Genomic DNA, 17,187 nt, shown 5'->3' on the forward strand with positions numbered 1-17,187 from the left:
ATGCACCTTCGCCAATAGCTTGGCATCGACATTCAAAAACGATATCGGGCGGTATGACCCACACTGCTCCGGGTCCTGATCCTTTTTTAAGAATCAGGGAGATAGAAGCTTGTGGTAAAGTAGGGGAGAGATCCTCCTCTCCCTCGGCTCATGATACGCCTTCACCAGTAGTGGCCACCAGCTCCGCCCCAAATCTCATAAAACTCCACTGGGATCCCGTCCGGGCCTGGGGCCTGCCCTGCCTGCATCGCCCCTATGCCATCCATCACCTCCCACAGCCCAATCGGGACCTTCAGGCCCTGCACTTGCCCTCCTCCACCCTGGGAAACTCCAACCCATCCAGGAACCGCCTCATCCCCTCTTCCCCCATCGAGGGCCCCGACTCGTGTAGCCTCCTACGAAAGGGCTCAAATATCCCATTCACCCCCTCTGGATCCATCACCACCTCACCCCTCTCATCCCTCACTCTGCCAATCTGCCTTGCAGCCGCCTGTTTCCTCAACTGATGGGCCACATCCTACTTACCTTCTCCCCGTACTCCAACACTGCCCCTCTGGCCCACCACACCGACCCGTCGACACTAACCCAAACTCCACCTGGAGCCTCTGCCTCTCCTTCAACAGCCCCCCCTCTGGCACCACCAAGTACCTGCTATACACCCCCAAGTCCGGGATCAGCCTTGCCCTCTCCTCCCACTCCACCCTCTCCCTGTGCGCCCAAATTGAGATAAATGCCCCCCCTAACCACAGCCTTGAGTGCCTTCCCACAGCGTGGCTGCTGTGACCGCCGTATCATTCACTTCCACGCAGTCCAGAATACCAGCCCTCACCCTCTCACACATCCCCTCATCCACCATCAGCCTCACATCCAACCTCCACTGCGGCCGCTGGGCCTCCCCCTGAAGCACCCACTAATCCACCCAGTGTGGCTCGTGGTCGGCCTCCTCCGCCAGCATCGCCTTATCCATGACAAAATAATCAATTCCGAATACCCCTGGTAAACATGGGGAAGTTTGAAAATCCCTTCACCCTCGGCCTCCCAAACCTGCACAGGTCCGCCACCCCCATGCTCGCCATGAATCCCCTTAGCTCCCTAGCCACTGCCAACCTCCTCAATGACTTCGGGCTCGACTGATCCAGGCTCGGGTCCTGGACTGTAGTAAAATCCCCCCACCCCGCCCCCCATAATCAGCCCGTGCGAATCTAAATCCGGAACCCTTCCCAACACCTGCCTCATGAATCCTATATCATCCCAGTTCAAGGTATAAACACCCTCCAGCTTCCCACTACCTACCACATACCGACACCCCGGGAGCTCCAATGCCACCCTCTTGTTGATCAACACCGCCACCACCGGACATCCAGTGGCGGCCATGACCAGCTAGGTCGCTTTCACGGCAGCTCCCGCCAAGATCGGGATTTTAGGCCGCTAAATGGGGCGGCGACGGCACTTGGAGGCGGAGACCGGTGTGGGAACGGACGCTGGAGAGGTTCCCCCCCCGGTGCTGTATGGAGGGAACCAGGCCGTCAGACGTGCAATCGCGGGAAAGATGGCTGAGAAGGTCCGGGGAAACAAAATGGCCGCCGGAGTGGATCGAGAGGTGTGGGCCCAATGGGCCAGAGAGCAGCAGGAGTTTCTGAGAAACTGTTTCACAGAATTAAAAACCGAGGTGCTGGCCCCCCCATGAAGGCCTCTATGGAGAAGATTGTGGAGGTCCAGAAGGCACAGGAGAAGGCGATCAAGGAGGTGGGGAGGAAGGTGGCGGAGAATGAGGACAAGATCCTGGGCCTGGCGGTGAAGGTGGAGGCGCACGAGGCCCTACATAAGAGATGGCAGGAGAGGCTGGACGACCTCGAGTACAGGTCTCGGAGCCATAATCTGCGGATCCTGGGCCTTCCCGAAGGTGCGGAGGGGGCGGACGCGAGCACGTACGTGACCGCAATGTTGGGGACGTTGATGGGCGCGGGGGCCTTTCCGCGGCCCTTGGAGCTGGATGGGGCGCTTTGGGTCCTCGCCAGAAAGCCGAGGGTGAATGAGACACCGAGGGCAATGGTGATAAGGTTCCACCGTTTTGCAGACCGGGAGCGTGTCCTGCGGTGGGCGAAGAGCGGAGCAGTAAGCGGGAGAACGGCGAGATCCGCATTTACCAGGACTTGGGAGCTGAGCTGGCGAGGCGGCGTGCGGGTTTCAACCGGGCTAAGGCGGTCCTCCACAGCAAAGGGGTGAAGTTTGGGCTCCTACATCCGGTGAGACGCTGGGTAACGGACCAGGACAGGCACCATTACTTTGATACGCCGGACGAGTCGTGGACGTTCATCAGGCACGAGAAGCTGGACTTGAACTAAGGGGCAGTGGTCTGTGGGTGAAGCGTGCTGATGGGAAGGGGTAAGTGGGGGTTGACCTGGGGTAAGATGGCGGGTAGAGCATAAGTTTGATTGCCTGTCTGCTCTAGTTAGTTTGTTGTTTTTTGTTTTCCTTGTGTTTTGTTTCAGGGGGTGGGAAGCGCCCGGGTCATGTTGTCTGCCACACGGGAAGGTCCCGGATGGCACTTGCCCCTCGACCCTGCCGGGGGGGGGGTGCTGGGTGGCCCGAAGGAGGAGGTGACAAGATTAAGGTCGGGGGATAGAGACGGGAGCGGCCGGGGTCAGCATGGGTGAGCTGACTGACGGAAGTGCAATGGGGGGGAAATCAGAGCTAAGCGGATGCTTGGCGGGGGGGGGGGGGGGGGGGGGGGGGGGGGGGGGGAAGGGGTGCTGTTTTGCTGACTGAAGGGGAGCCAGTTGAGGGGAATGGATGGAGAGTCGGGCTAGGGGGCCGCCGAGGGGAGGGCTGGAGCGAGTGGGAGGTGCGGGCACGGGCTGGCCAAAAAAGGGAGATGGCTGGTCAGCCATCAACCCCCCCGACCAGGCTGATCACGTGGAATGTGAGGGGCCTGAATGGGCCGGTCAAGAGGTCCCACATTTTCTTGCATCTAAAAGGGTTGAAGATGGATGTGGCCATGTTGCAGGAGACACACTTAAAGCTCGCTGACCAGACGAGGTTGAGGAGAGGATGGGCGGGCCAGGTGTTCCACTCGGGGATGGACTCAAAGACCAGAGGGGTGGCAATTTTGGTTAGTAAACGAGTGGCATTTGAGGCGGGGAGTATCGTGGCGGACAAGGGGGGCAGATACATAATGGTGAGTGGCAAGCTGCAGAGGGGCCGAGTGGTGTTAGTGAATGTCTATGCCCAAAACTGGGACGATGCAGACTTCATGAGGCGAGTGTTGGGTAGGATCCCGGACTTGGAGTCAAGTAACTTGATTATGGGAGGGGACTTTAATACGGTCTTGGATCTGGTCTTAGACCGTTCCAAGTCCAGGTTGGGAAAGAGGCCGGAGGCGGTCAGGGCCCTGTGGGTGTTCATGGACCAGATGGGGGGCGTGGACCTGTGGAGATTTGTGCGGTCAAGGGCGAAGGAGTTCTCCTTTTTCTACCACGTCCATAGCGTCTATTTGTGGATAGACTTCTTTGTGTTGAGCAGGGCGCTAATCCCGAGGGTGGAGGGGGTCGAATACTCGGCCATTGCGGTCTCGGACCATGCCCCGCACTGGGTGGACCTGTAACTGGGGGCGGAGCGGGGGCAGCGCCCTCTCTGGAGACTGGATGTGGGGCTGCTGGCGGCTGAAGAGGTGTGTGGGCGGATAAGGAGGAGCGTTGAGAACTATGTGGGAGCGAATGACACAGGGGGGGTAACAGTGGCAGTGGTTTGGGAGGCTTTGAAGGCGGTCATTAGGGGGGAGTTAATTTCTATTAGGTCCCACAGGGAGAAGAAGGCAGAGAGGGAGAGGCTGGTGGGAGAGATACTTAGGAGGTACGCGGAGGCCCCGGAGGGGGGGGCTGCTAAACGAGCGCCGGAAACTGCAGGCGGAGTTTGACTTGCTGATCACGGGGAAGGCGGAGGCACAGTTGAAAGGGGCAGTCTACGAGTATGGGGAGAAGGCGAGTAGGATGCTGACGCACCAATTGCGCAGGAGGGAGGCGGCTAGTGAGATTGGGGCAGTGCGGGATAAGGAAGGCAAGACGGTGTTGAGCCCAGAGAGGGTGAGGGAGTTCTACGGGAAGCTGTACGATTCAGAACCCCCGAGGGGAGGGGATGGGATGAAGCAATTTATGGACCAATTGAGGTTCCCGAGGGTGGAAGCAGTGCGGGTAGAGGGGTTGGGGGCCCTGATTGAATTGGAGGAGGTAGTTAAGGGGCTGGCATGCAGTCGGGCAAGGCCCCGGGGACGGATGGCTTCCCTGTAGAATTCTATAAGAAGTTCTCGGAGCTGCTGAGCCCACTCTTGCTAAGAACCTTTAACGAGGCTAAGGAGAGAGGAACCCTCCCCCCGACGATGTCGCAGGCATTGACTTCGCTCATTTTAAAGAAGGAGAAGGATCCGCTTCAGTGTGGGTCCTATAGGCTGATATAGCTCCTGAATGTAGACGCTAAATTGTTGGCAAAAATTCTGGCCACCAGAATAGAGGACTTTGTCCCGGGAGTAATTAAGGAGAATCATTCGGGTTTCGTCAAGGGCAGGCAGCTGAACACGAATGTGAGGAGGCTCCTGAACATTATCATGATGCCCTCGGAGGTGGGGGGGGGGGGGGGGGGGGGGGGGGGGGGGGTCCAATGGATGCGGAGAAGGCCTTTGACAGGGTGCAATGGGAGTACCTGTGGGAAGCGTTAAGCAGGTTTGGATTTGGTGAGGGATTTATAGGGTGGGTCAAGCTGCTGTATCAGGCCCCTGTAGCGAGTGTGTCCACGAACCGGCTGAGGTCGGAGTATTTCAGGCTGCACCGGGGGACGAGGCAGGGGTGCCCCCTGTCCCCGTTGCTGTTTGCCCTGGCAATTGAGCCGTTGGCCATAGCGCTCAGGACTTCAAGGAACTGGAGGGGGCTGGTGCGCGGGGGGGGGGGAGCACCGGGTTTCCCTCTATGCGGATGACCTGTTGTTGTACATTTCGGACCCGCTAGAGGGGATGGCGGAGGTCATGCGGATCCTAAGGGACTTTGGGAGCTTTTCGGGGTAGAAGCTGAATGTGGGGAAGAGCGAGGTGTTTGTGGTCCATGCTAGGGGTCAGGAGGAGAGACTGGGGGAGCTCCTGCTCAAGATAGTGGAGAGGAGTTTTCGGTACTTGGGGATACAAGTGGCTAGGAACTGGGATGCCCTGCATAGGCTCAACTTAACCCGGCTGGTGGAGCAGATGGAGGGAGATTTTAAAAGGTGGGGCATGCTCCCGCTTTCCCTGGCAGGACGGGTGCAGACTGTGAAGATGACGGTTCTCCCCAGGTTCCTCTTCGTTTTTCAGTGCCTCCCCATTTTCATCCCCAAGCCCTTTTTTAAGCGGGTGAATAGGATTGTTACGGGATTTGCGTGGACGAATAAAACCCCGCAAGTTAAAAGGGCATTCTTGTAGCGTAGTCGGGGAGAGGGAGGACTGGCTCTGCCGAACTTCTGCAGCTATTATTGGGTGGCCAATGTTGCCATGATTAGGAAGTGGATGATGGAGGAGGGGGCGGCATGGGGGCGGCTGGAGGAGAAGTTCGGCCTGCCCCCGGGGAATGCGTTCAGGTACCTCCAGGTTCGGGACTTTCTTAAAAAGCAGGTGGGGACTTCCGGTTGCGGCTATGCGGAGCTAAGCCGCACGTTCGGCAGCTCTCGCTTTAAAAGGACTTGTGGGCTCTTTTAAGGGCCCCAAACGGCACTGATTCGACGATTCCCGGTGGACAAAAGGGTCTGGAGCAAAACCCCCCGGGATTTATGGTTCGGACTCGAAGTGGGGCGAGGAGAAAAACGGCAGCAGCTCCCCTGGAAAAGCGGGGGAAGGTGGACAAAATGGCGGCCGGTGGAGCCCCTGAGGAGTGGAGGCAGTGGGCTGAGGAGCAGCAGGCGGCCCTTCTGCGCTATTTCACGGAGCTGAAAGGGGAGTTGTTGGAATCCCTGAAGGTGATGACGAGTAAGCTGCTGGAGACCCAGACAACCCAGGGTGCAGCGATACTCGAGTTGCAGCAGCAGGCCTCTGAGCGCGAGGAGGAAGTTTCGGCCCTTGTGGGGAAGGTGGAGATACACGAGGCACTTCATAAAAAGTGGCAAGATCGGTTTGAGGAGATGGAGCTTCGGTCACGGAGGAAGAACCTGCGGATCCTGGGCCTCGAGGAGGGGCTGGAGGGGTTGGACCTGCCGGCCTATGTGGCCGTGATATTGAACTCGCTGGTGGGGGCAGGATCCTTCCATCTGCCCCTGGAGCTGGAGGGGGGCCCATAGAGTGCTGGCCAGGCGGCCTAAGGCGAATGAACCCCCGCAGGCGGTGCTGGTGCAGTTCCATCGGTTCAGTGACCGGGAGTGTGTTCTCCGATGGGCCAAGAAGGTGAGGAGCAGTAAGTGGGAGAATTCGGTAGTGCGTATCTACCAGGACTGGAGTGCAGAGGTGGCCAAGCGGAGAGCCGGGTTTAACCGGACGAAGGCGGTGCTCCATGGAAAGCAGGTGAAGTTGGGCATGTTGCCGCCTGTGGGTCACCTACAAGGACCGGCATCACTACTTTGAGTCCCCGGAGGAAGCATGGGCCTTTGTGCAAACTGAAAAGCTGGACTCGAACTAGAGATTGGGGACTGTGGGAGTTTTTCTATTCTATTCATGTATCATTGTTTATGCTGTAGCGGGTTATTCTGTTTGTTTTTGTTTTTTCTCTCGCTTTCGGACGATGTGGGTTATGGTTTTGTGTTCTAAGGGGGGTACTGGGGTTTGTGGTTAATCTGTGTCTTTGTTTGTATGGAGTTGGTGGTTGGGTTGGGACTGCGGTTTGGGAGCTGCGTTGGTGGGGTGGGGCAGGGTAAAAGCGCGGGCTTTTCTCTGGTTTCCCGGGCTGCGGGACTAGGGGGTGGAGCTGGTGGCGAGGGGTGTGGCTATTAAACCGGGTTTCCCGCGCTGAAGCGGTGCCCAGGAGCTGATGCAGGGGAGGAGGGGGGACCTCATATCGGGAGGGGTTGGAGTTAGAGCGGGAGCTGCCGGGGTCAGCAGAAGTCAGCTGGCTCACGGGAGTACAGTGGAGGGAGAGTCGCGGCTAGGAGGGGTCGTAGCATTGGAGGGGGGGCGGGGGGGGGGGGGGGCGGGGGGGGGGGGGATACCGGGTTGCTGCTGGATTGGCCAGGAAGGAGTTCGGGGGGGTCGGGGTGAGGTTCTATCGCCGTGGGAAACGGGCCGAATGGGTGATGGCCAGGGGCGAGCAGTCGGTGGGTTATGGCTAGTCGACGGGGGAGGGGGGCGGGGTGCCCCCTGATCCGGCTGATTACGTGGAACGTGAGGGGGTTGAATGGGCCAGTTAAGCGGGCCCAGGTGTTTTCGCATCTGAAGGGGCTGAAGGCGGACGTGGCCATGCTCCAGGAGACTCACCTGAAGGTGGCGGACCAGGTCCGTCTGAGGAAGGGGTGGGTGGGGCAGGTTTTCCACTCAGGGCTCGACTCGAAGAACGGGGGGGGTGGCGATCCTGGTGGGGAAGAGGGTGGCGTTTGAGGCGTCTGAGGTGGTGGCTGATAATGGCGGCAGATATGTGATGGTGAGCGGTAAGCTGCAGGGGGAGAGGGTGGCGTTGGTTAATGTGTACGCCCCAAATTGGGATGATGCTGGTTTCATGAGGCGTATGTTGGGCCGCATTCCTGGCCTGGAGGTGGGGGGCTTGATCATGGGGGGGGGACTTCAATATGGTGCTGGATCCCCTACTGGATCGTTCTAGTTCAAGGACAGGCAGGAGGCCAGCGGCGGCCAAGGTATTGAGGGGGTTCATGGACCAGATGGGAGGAGTGGATCCCTGGAGGTTCGGGAGGCCGAGGGATCGGGAGTACTCCTTTTTCTCCCATGTGCACAGGGTTTATTCCCGCTTTGATTTCTTTGTTCTGAGCAGGGGACTGGTCCCGAGGGTGGAGGAGGCCGAATATTCGACTATCGCAATTTCGGACCATGCTCCGCATTGGGTGGATCTGGAGATGGGGAAGGCGCGGGACCAGCGCCCGCTTTGGCGTCTGGACGTGGGGTTGTTGGCTGATGAGGAGGTGTGTAGGAGGGTTCGGGGATGTATCGAGAGGTACCTCGAGGTCAATGATACTGGGGAGGTCCAGGTGGGGATGGTGTGGGAGGCTCTGAAGGCAGTGATTAGAGGGGAGCTGATCTCTATCCGAGCCCATAGGGAGAGGGGGGAGAGGAGGGAGAGGGAGAGACTGGTGGAGGAGCTGTTGAGTGTGGATAGGAGGTACGCGGAGGCCCCGGAGGAGGGATTGCTGGGGGAACGGCGTAGCTTGCAGGCCAAGTTTGATTTATTGACCACCAGAAAGGCGGAGACACAGTGGAGGAAGGCGCAGGGAGCGGTCTATGAGTATGGAGAGAAAGCGAGCAGGATGCTGGCGCACCAGCTGCGTAAGCGGGACGCGGCTAGAGAGATTGGTGGAGTGAAGGATAGAGATGGGAATGTGGTGCGGCAGGGGGCAGAGGTCAATGAGGTCTTTAGGGACTTCTATAGGGAACTGTACCGGTCGGAGCCGCCGGCGGTGGGAGGGGGAATGGAGAATTTTTTGGACAGGCTCCGATTTCCAAGGGTGCAGGAGGAGCAGGTGGAGGGACTGGGGGCGCCGATCGAGTTGGAGGAGCTGGTCAGTGGGATTGGCCACATGCAGTCGGGGAAGGCGCCGGGACCGGATGGGTTCCCGGTTGAATTTTATAAGAAATATGCGGACCTGCTGGGCCCCCTGTTGGTCAGGACCTTTAACGAGGCATGGGAGGGGGGTGTTCTGCCCACAACGATGTCTCGGGCACTAATCTCCCTGATCCTGAAGCGTGATAAGGACCCCTTGCAGTGCGGTTCATACAGGCCGATTTCACTGCTGAATGTAGACGCCAAGTTGATGGCGAAGATCTTGGCCACTAGAATAGAGGACTGTGTGCCGGGGGTGATACATGAAGATCAGACGGGTTTTGTGAAGGGGAGGCAGCTGAACACTAACGTGCGAAGGCTGCTAAGTGTGATAATGGTGCCGGCAGCAGAAGGAGAGGCGGAGATTGTGGTGGCATTGGATGCGAAGAACGCCTTTGACAGGGTTGAGTGGGGGTACTTGTGGGAGATGTTGGAGAGGTTCGGGTTTGGGGTGGGGTTTATTAAATGGGTGAGGTTGCTGTACGAGGCCCCGATGGCGAGTGTAGCGACAAATGGGAGAAGGTCCGAGTACTTCAGGCTCCACCATGGGACGAGGCAGGGGTGCCCCCTGTCCCCCTTGCTTTTTGCGCTGGCAATAGAGCCTCTTGCCATGGCTCTCAGGAAGTCGGGGAGGTGGAGGGGTTTTGTGCGAGGGGGGGAGGAGCACCGAGTGTCGCTGTATGCGGACGACTTGCTGTTGTATGTAGCAGACCCGGTGGGGGGAATGCCGGAGGTGATGGAGATTCTTGCTGAGTTCGGGAATTTCTCGGGATATAAATTGAACCTGGGCAAGAGTGAGCTGTTTGTCGTGCACCCGGGAGATCAGGAGGAGGGGATTGGTAGGCTCCCGCTAAAGAGGGCAGTGAGGAGTTTTAGGTACCTGGGGGTTCAGGTGGCTAGGAGCTGGGGGACTCTGCACAAGCTCAATTTTACTAGGTAGGTGGAGCAGATGGAGGAGGAATTTAAAAGGTGGGACATGCTGCCGTTGTCGTTGGCGGGTAGAGTACAGTCCGTTAAAATGACGGTGCTCCCGAGGTTTTTGTTTTTGTTTCAGTGCCTCCCCATTTTCGTTCCGAGGGCCTTTTTTAGGAGGGTGAACAGCAGCATTCTGGGATTTGTTTGGGCGCATGGGACTCCGAGGGTAAGGAGGATCTTTTTGGAGCGGGGCAGGGATAGAGGGGGGCTGGCGCTGCCCAACCTCTCTGGGTACTATTGGCGGCTAATGTCTCGATTGTACACAAGTGGGTAATGGAGGGGGAGGGGGCAGCATGGAAAAGGATGGAGATTGCGTCCTGCGGAGGCACGAGCCTGAAGGCACTGGTAACGGCTCCGCTGCCGCTCCCTCCAATGAGGTACACTACGAGCCCGGTGGTGGCGGCCACCCTCATAATTTTGGGGCAGTGGAGGCGACACAGGGGGGAAGTGGGTGGCTCGGTGGAGGCCCTGCTGCGGGGGAACCACCGGTTTGTCCCAGGGAACATTGATGGGGGGTTCCTGGGGTGGCACAGGGCAGGCATTAGGAAGTTGGGAGACCTGTTTATTGACGGGAGGTTCGCGAGCCTTGGTGAACTGGAGGAGAAGTTTGAGCTCCCCCCCGGGGAATATGTTCAGGTACCTTCAGGTCAAAGCATTTGCTAGGCGACAGGTGGAGGGGTTTCCTTTGTTGCCCCCGCGGGGGGTAAGGGATAGGGTGCTTTCGGGGGTGTGGGTTGGGGATGGGAAGGTGTCTGACATCTATCAGGTAATGCAGGAGGTGGGGGAGGCGTCGGTAGAGGAGCTGAAGGCTAAGTGGGAGGTGGAGCTGGGGGAGCAGATTGAGGAGGGGACATGGGTGGACGCCCTGGAGAGGGTGAACTCCTCCTCTTCATGTGCGAGGCTTAGTCTCATCCAGTTCAAGGTGCTGCACCGGGCTCACATGTCCGGATCTAGGATGAGTAAGTTCTTTGGGGGCGAAGACAAGTGCGTCAGGTGTTCGGGGAGTCCAGCGAATCATGCCCATATGTTCTGGGCATGCCCAGCACTGGTGGAGTTCTGGAAGGGGGTGGCGGGGACGGTGTCGAGGGTGGTGAGATCCAGGGTCAAGCCAGGTTGGGCACTCGCGATATTTGGGGTTGGGGTGGAGCCGGGCGTGCAGGAGGCGAAAGAGGCCGATGTCTTGGCCTTTGCGTCCCTAGTAGCCCGGCGGAGGATCTTGCTACAGTGGAAGGATGCGAGACCTCTGAGTGTGGAGACCTGGATTAATGACATGGCGGGATTCATTACGTTGGAAAGGGTCAAGTTCGCTCTGAGGGGGTCGGTACAAGGGTTCTTTAGGAGGTGGCAGCCTTTCCTCGACTTTCTGGCTCAACGATAAGGTACTAGGTCAGCAGCAGCAGCAACCCGGGGGGGGGAGGGGGGGAAAGGGGGGGGTTTAGGGGGATAGTGTTTAAGTTAATTTGCTTATTGTTAATTTATTCTGTTGTTTATTGGGGTTGGGGGGGGTGGGGGGTTTGTTATATGCGTTGTTACGGGTGCCGGAGGGTGTTTATTATTATTATTGTTATTGTTATTATTGTATTGTTTTGTTGATATATATTTTTCAAAAAATTTCAATAATTTTTTTTTTTTAAAGCAGGTGGGGACTTTTCCGCTGCCGCCCCCGCGTAGGATACAGGACGGGGTTGTGTTTGGCATCTGGGTAAGGGAGAGTAAGGTGTCGGACATATACCAGGAGCTGCAGGAGGCGGAGGAAGCCTCAGTGGAGGAGCTGAAGGGCAAGTGGGAGGAGGAGCTAGATGAGGTGCTAGAGGAGGGCCTGTGGGCTGATGCCCTGGGCAGGGTGAATTTGTCCGCATCATGTGCCAGGCTCAGCTTAATTCAGTTTAAGGTGGTGTATCGGGCTCACATGACGACGGCGAGAATGAGTAAGTTCTTTGGGGTGGAGGACAGGTGCACGAGGTGTGCAGGAAGTCCAGCGAACCATGCACATATGTTCTGGGCTTGCCCGGCGCTTAAAGAATTCTGGCAGGGCTTTGCGAGGGCTATGTCCAGGATATTGGACAGGCGAGTGAGGCCGAGTCCAGAAATAGCGATCTTTGGGGTGTCGCAGGACCCGGGAGTGCAGGAAGCGAAAGAGGCCGAGGTTTTGGCCTTTGCCTCCCTGGTAGCCAGGAGACGGATCTTGTTAATGTGGAGGGACTCGAAACGCCCGAGCGTGGAGACCTGGGTTAGTGATATGGCTGGGTTCCTCAGCCTGGAGCGAATAAAGTTTGCCTTGAGAGGATCCTTGCTGGGGTTCTCCCGGAGGTGCCAACCTTTCCTTGACTTTCTAGGGGAGTGGTAAGCGTCAGCAGCAGCAGCATCCCGGGGGGAGGGAGGGGGGCTTAGGTGGGGAGGGGGGGGGGGGGGGGGGGGGGGGGCTCAGGTGGGGGGGGGGTAATTGTTGATATAATGTGAATTTTGTTTTGTATAAAGACAACACCCACCATGTTTTGTTCAATAATTCTCATTTATTTTTGTTATGTAAAAACGTTGGTTGGAAAAAGCTTTAATAAAAACATTTATTTTTTTTAAACCGCCATTCCCCTCGTCTTCATATCCAGCCCCGAATGGACCACCCATCCCCTCCTCAGCCTCATCTGATCCCCCAGCTTCAGCTTCACGTCCTCTTTCAGACTCCACAGGCGTGTGAAGACACGCAACCGTTTAACCGGCCCGTTCAACCCTCGCACATTCCACATGACCAGCCTGGTCGGGGCTCCCCGTCCCCTATCGATCAGCCACATCCCTTTTTGGGCCAGCGCCCCTCCAGGCTCACGCTCGGATGTTTGGCAGCACAGTGGTTAACACTGTTGTTTCACAGCTCCAGGGTCCTAGGTTCGATTCCTGGCTCTGATTACTGTCTGTGCGGAGTCTGCACGTTTTCCCCTGGGTTTCCTCTGGTTTCCTCCCGAAAGTCCCGAAAGACATGCTTGTTAGGTAATTTGGACATTCTGAATTCTCCCTCTGTGTACCCGAACAGGCGCCGGACTGTGGCAACTAGGGGCTTTTCACAGTAACTTCATTGCAGTGTTAATGTAAGCTTACTTGTGACAATAAAGATTATTATTGTTATAATCAGGAACCTATCTTTCTCTGTCTTAAAGACACTCAGTAAATTGGCCTCCACAGTCTTCTGCAAAAAAGAGTTCCACAGATTCACCACCCTCTAGCTGAAGAAATTCCTCCTCATCTCTGTTTTAAAGGATCGTCCCTTTAGTCTGAGATTGTGTCCTCTGCTTCTAGTTTTTCCGACAAGTGGAAACATCCTCTCCACGTCCACTCTATCCAGGCCTCTCAGTATCCTGGAAGTTTCAATAAGATCCCCCCCCCCTCATCCTTCTAAACTCCAATGAGTACAGACCAGGGTCCTCAATGACTCTCTTCTTTGCCAGCTCCACACCCAGGTCCTGGTAGATCTGCAGCTCACTCCCTTCCCAGGTATCCCCCCCACCCCCCCCCCCCCCCCCCCCCCCCCCCGCCAGTCTGCCTCGCCCACACAAAATCTTCTCCTTGTCTAAGAAGCGGTGCAGCCACATCACATTTCCCTCGGCGGCTCCCCCACCTGCTGCCTCCTCCTCAGCCCCCTGTATTCCGATCCACATCGAGGGGCCGATCAAAGGCCCCTCCCCCATCAGCTGCTCCAACATCCTCGCCAGATACTTGGCGTCATCTACTCTCTCGATACCCGAAGTAGAGGGGGCAGCGGAACCATCAGCAGCAGCCTATTTTGCCCCACCTTCTTGCAGGCGTGGCATCACAGACACGGAAGGTTTTATCCCCAAAAGGGATCTCAGAAGCCCCTTCCAGGCTTCCGGTTGCGGCTATGACCAGCTAAGTCGCACGTTTGGCGGCTCCTGCTACAAAGGTGTTTTCGGGCCGATTGGAGGGCCCCAACGGCGCTGAAAGGACAAATCCCGGTGGGGGAAGGCTCCCTGAGGAGAACCAGACCAACTTCATGGTCGGTACCCGGAGTGGGGTGGTAAAGAAAGCAACAGCAGCTCCCCAAAAAAAGCGGGGGAAGAAGACCAAAATGGCGGCCGGTGGCGCACCCGAGGAATGGAGGAAATGGGCGGAGGAGCAGCAGGCCGCTCTCCTGCGCTTCTTTACGGAGCTGAAAATGGAGCTCTTGGAGTCAATGAATGCGACGACCACCAGGCTGATGGGAGCCCAGGCGACCCAAGAGGCGTCGATTCGGGAGCTGCAGCAGGAGATGACTGTGAGGGAGGAGGAGGCCACGGTCCTCGTGGGAAAGGTAGAGGTGCACGAGGCACTCCACCTGAAATGGCAGAGCCGTTTTGAGGAGCTGGATACCCGAATGAGGCGGAAGAACCTGAGGATCTTGGGCCTGGCAGAAGGCCTGGAGGGGTCAGACCTCCCGGGATACGTAGCAGAAATGCTGAGCTCCCTGATGGGGGCAGGGGCCGTCCCTTCGCCCCTGGAGCTGGAAGAGGCCTACAGGGTCATGGCTAGGAAGCCAAGAGCAAATGAGCCCCCGAGGGCGGTGCTGGTGCAGTTCCAGCGACTCAGCGATCGTGAGAGAGTGCTGGAGTGGGCCAAGAGGGAAAGAAGCAGCAAGTGGGAGAATTCGACGGTGAGGGTCTATCAGGACTGGAGTGCGGAGGTGGCTAAGCGGCGGGCCCGGTACAACCGGACGAAGGCGGTGCTACATGCAAAACGGATCAGGTTCGGAATGCTGCAGCCAGCGCGCTTGTGGGTCACCTACAGGAACCAACACCACTATTTTGAGTCCCCAGAGGAGGCGTGGGCCTTTGTACAGGAAGAGAAACTGGACTCGAATTAGACCCAGGGGATACTTGGCGGCCGTAGCCGCTCGGGTACTTTCAGCTGAACAAGCGGTTTTTTTTTTTTTTTTTCGGCTGGGTCGGAACTGGGCAACTCTTATTGGAACGGTTTCCTTTTTTTTTCTTCTTTCCTTGTTTGGATCTTGAACTCTTGCTTTGGGTTTTTCTTCTGATGTTTTTTTCCCCCCTTTGCCAACTTCCCTTAGTTATTGTTATTGTGGTTATTCATGGTTATTTATGGTTATTTATACTGTTTGGTAGAGGGCGACTGTTAAGTACATTGTTATTTGTGATCTATCTGTTATTTATAATGTTAAGTTGGGGAGGCGGGACGGGGGGGAGAGCAGATCGGGGATATGGGCTCCTAGGGGGGGTTCTTTACAGGCATGGACGGGGACGGGGGTGGAACTGAAGATGGCGGGGTGGGGTGTGGCAGGGCGAAAGCGCGGGCTTTCCTCTGTTTTCCCGCGCGCGGGGCTGAAGAGGGGGGAGGGGAGGAGTGCGGGGCATGGCTAGCAATGGCGACCTTTCCCGCGTTGGAGCGGGGCCAGGGAGGAGTGGCAAGGGGGGGGAGGCCCCCCCCCCCCCCCCGGGCCGGGGGGAGTCGGAGTGTGGCAGGAGCAGCCGGGTCAGCGTAAACCAGCTGACTTACGGGAGTACGATGGAGGGTACATCGCGGCTAGGAGGGGTCCTAGCCTGGGGGGGGGGGGGGGGGGGGGGGGGGGGGGGGTTAGGGAGGGATGCTGCTGGAAAGACCAGAAACGGGAAGTGGAGGACTGGAGAGGTGGGGGGAGGGGGACATCGCCATGGGGAGCGGGTCAGAAGGGGAGGGTCGACCCGGGGCGAGCAGGGAACAGGACATGGCTAATCGGCAGGGGAAGGGGGCGGGTCGTCCCGCGACCCGGCTGATCACTTGGAACGTGAGGGGGCTGAATGGACCGGTCAAGAGATCAAGGGTATTCTCACACCTGAAGGGACTGAAGGCTGATGTAGCAATGTTACAGGAGACCCATTTGAAGGTAGTGGACCAGGTTCGCCTGAGAAGGGGGTGGGTGGGACAGGTGTTCCACTCTGGGTTGGACGCAAAGAACCGGGGGGTGGCGATTCTAGTGGGAAAGAGGGTGTCGTTCGTGGCGGAGGAGGTGGTGGCGGATAAGGAGGGTAGGTATGTGATGGTGAAGGGTAAGCTGCAGGGGGAGAAAGTGGTGATGGTCAACGTATATGCCCCGAACTGGGATGACGCGGGTTTTATGAGGCGCCTATTGGGCCTCATTCCGGGACTGGAGGCAGGGGGCTTGATCATGGGGGGGGACTTTAACACAGTGCTGGACCCCGGGCTAGACAGATCGAGCTCAAGAACCAATAGGAGGTCGGCAGCGGCAGAAGTGCTGAGGGGGTACATGGAGCAGATGGGAGGAGTAGACCCATGGAGGTTTGGTAGGCCGAGGGCGAGGGAGTATTCCTTTTTCTCCCACGTCCATAGAGTGTACTCCAGAATCGATTTCTTCGTGTTGAGCAGGGGGCTGATCCCGAGGGTACGGGAAGCTGAGTACTCGGCCATTGCGATCTCTGATCATGCACCACATTGGGTGGAGGTGGAAATGGGGGAGGCGCGGGACCAGCGCCCGCTGTGGCGGCTGGATGTGGGGCTGTTAGCGGACGACGAGGTGTGTAAAAGGGTCCGGAAGAGCATTGAGAGCTATCTGGACTTGAATGACACGGGTGAGGTGCAGGTGGGGATGGTCTGGGAGGCCCTGAAGGCAGTGATCAGGGGAGAGCTGATCTCCATAAGGGCACACAGAGAAAGAAAGGAGAGGCAGGAGAGGGAGAGGCTGGTGGGGGAGCTATTGGAAGTGGATAGGAGATATGCGGAGGCACCAGAGGAGGGGCTGCTGGGAGAGCGGCGCAGCCTGCAGGTCAAGTTCGACCTGCTGACCACCAGGAAGGCAGAGACGCAGTGGAGAAGGGCACAGGGCGCGGTCTATGAGTATGGGGAAAAGGCGAGCAGGATGCTGGCACACCAGCTTCGCAAACGAGATGCGGCTAGGGAGATTGGGGGAGTGAAGGAGAAGGGCGGGAAGGTAGTGCAGAAGGGGCAAGAAGTGAATGGGGTCTTCAGGGATTTTTACAAGGAGTTGTATCGGTCTGAGCCGCCGACGAGGAGAGGGGGAATGGAGGACTTCCTAAACAAATTGAGGTTCCCAAGGGTCCAGGAGGGGCTGGTAGAAGGGCTGGGGGCGCCAATAGGGCTAGAGGAGCTAGTCAAGGGAATAGGTCAGATGCAAGCGGGAAAGGCGCCGGGGCCAGATGGGTTCCCGGTGGAATTCTACAAGAAAAATGTGGACTTGGTGGGACCGGTACTGGTACGAGCCTTTAATGAGGCGCGAGAGGGGGGGGGTTCTGCCCCCGACAATGTCGCAGGCTCTGATCTCCCTGATATTGAAGCGGGATAAAGACCCCGTGCAGTGCGGGTCCTACAGGCCTATCTCGCTTCTGAACGTGGATGCCAAGTTGCTGGCAAAGATCCTGGCAGCTAGAATAGAGGATTGTGTGCCAGGGGTAATCCATGAGGACCAGACGGGGTTCGTGAAGGGGCGGCAGCTCAACACGAACGTGCGGAGATTGCTGAATGTAATTATGATGCCGGCAGTGGAGGGGGA

This window comes from Scyliorhinus canicula, chromosome 16 (genome assembly GCF_902713615.1).
Source record: "Scyliorhinus canicula chromosome 16, sScyCan1.1, whole genome shotgun sequence".
Classification (NCBI taxonomy): Eukaryota; Metazoa; Chordata; class Chondrichthyes; order Carcharhiniformes; family Scyliorhinidae; genus Scyliorhinus; species Scyliorhinus canicula.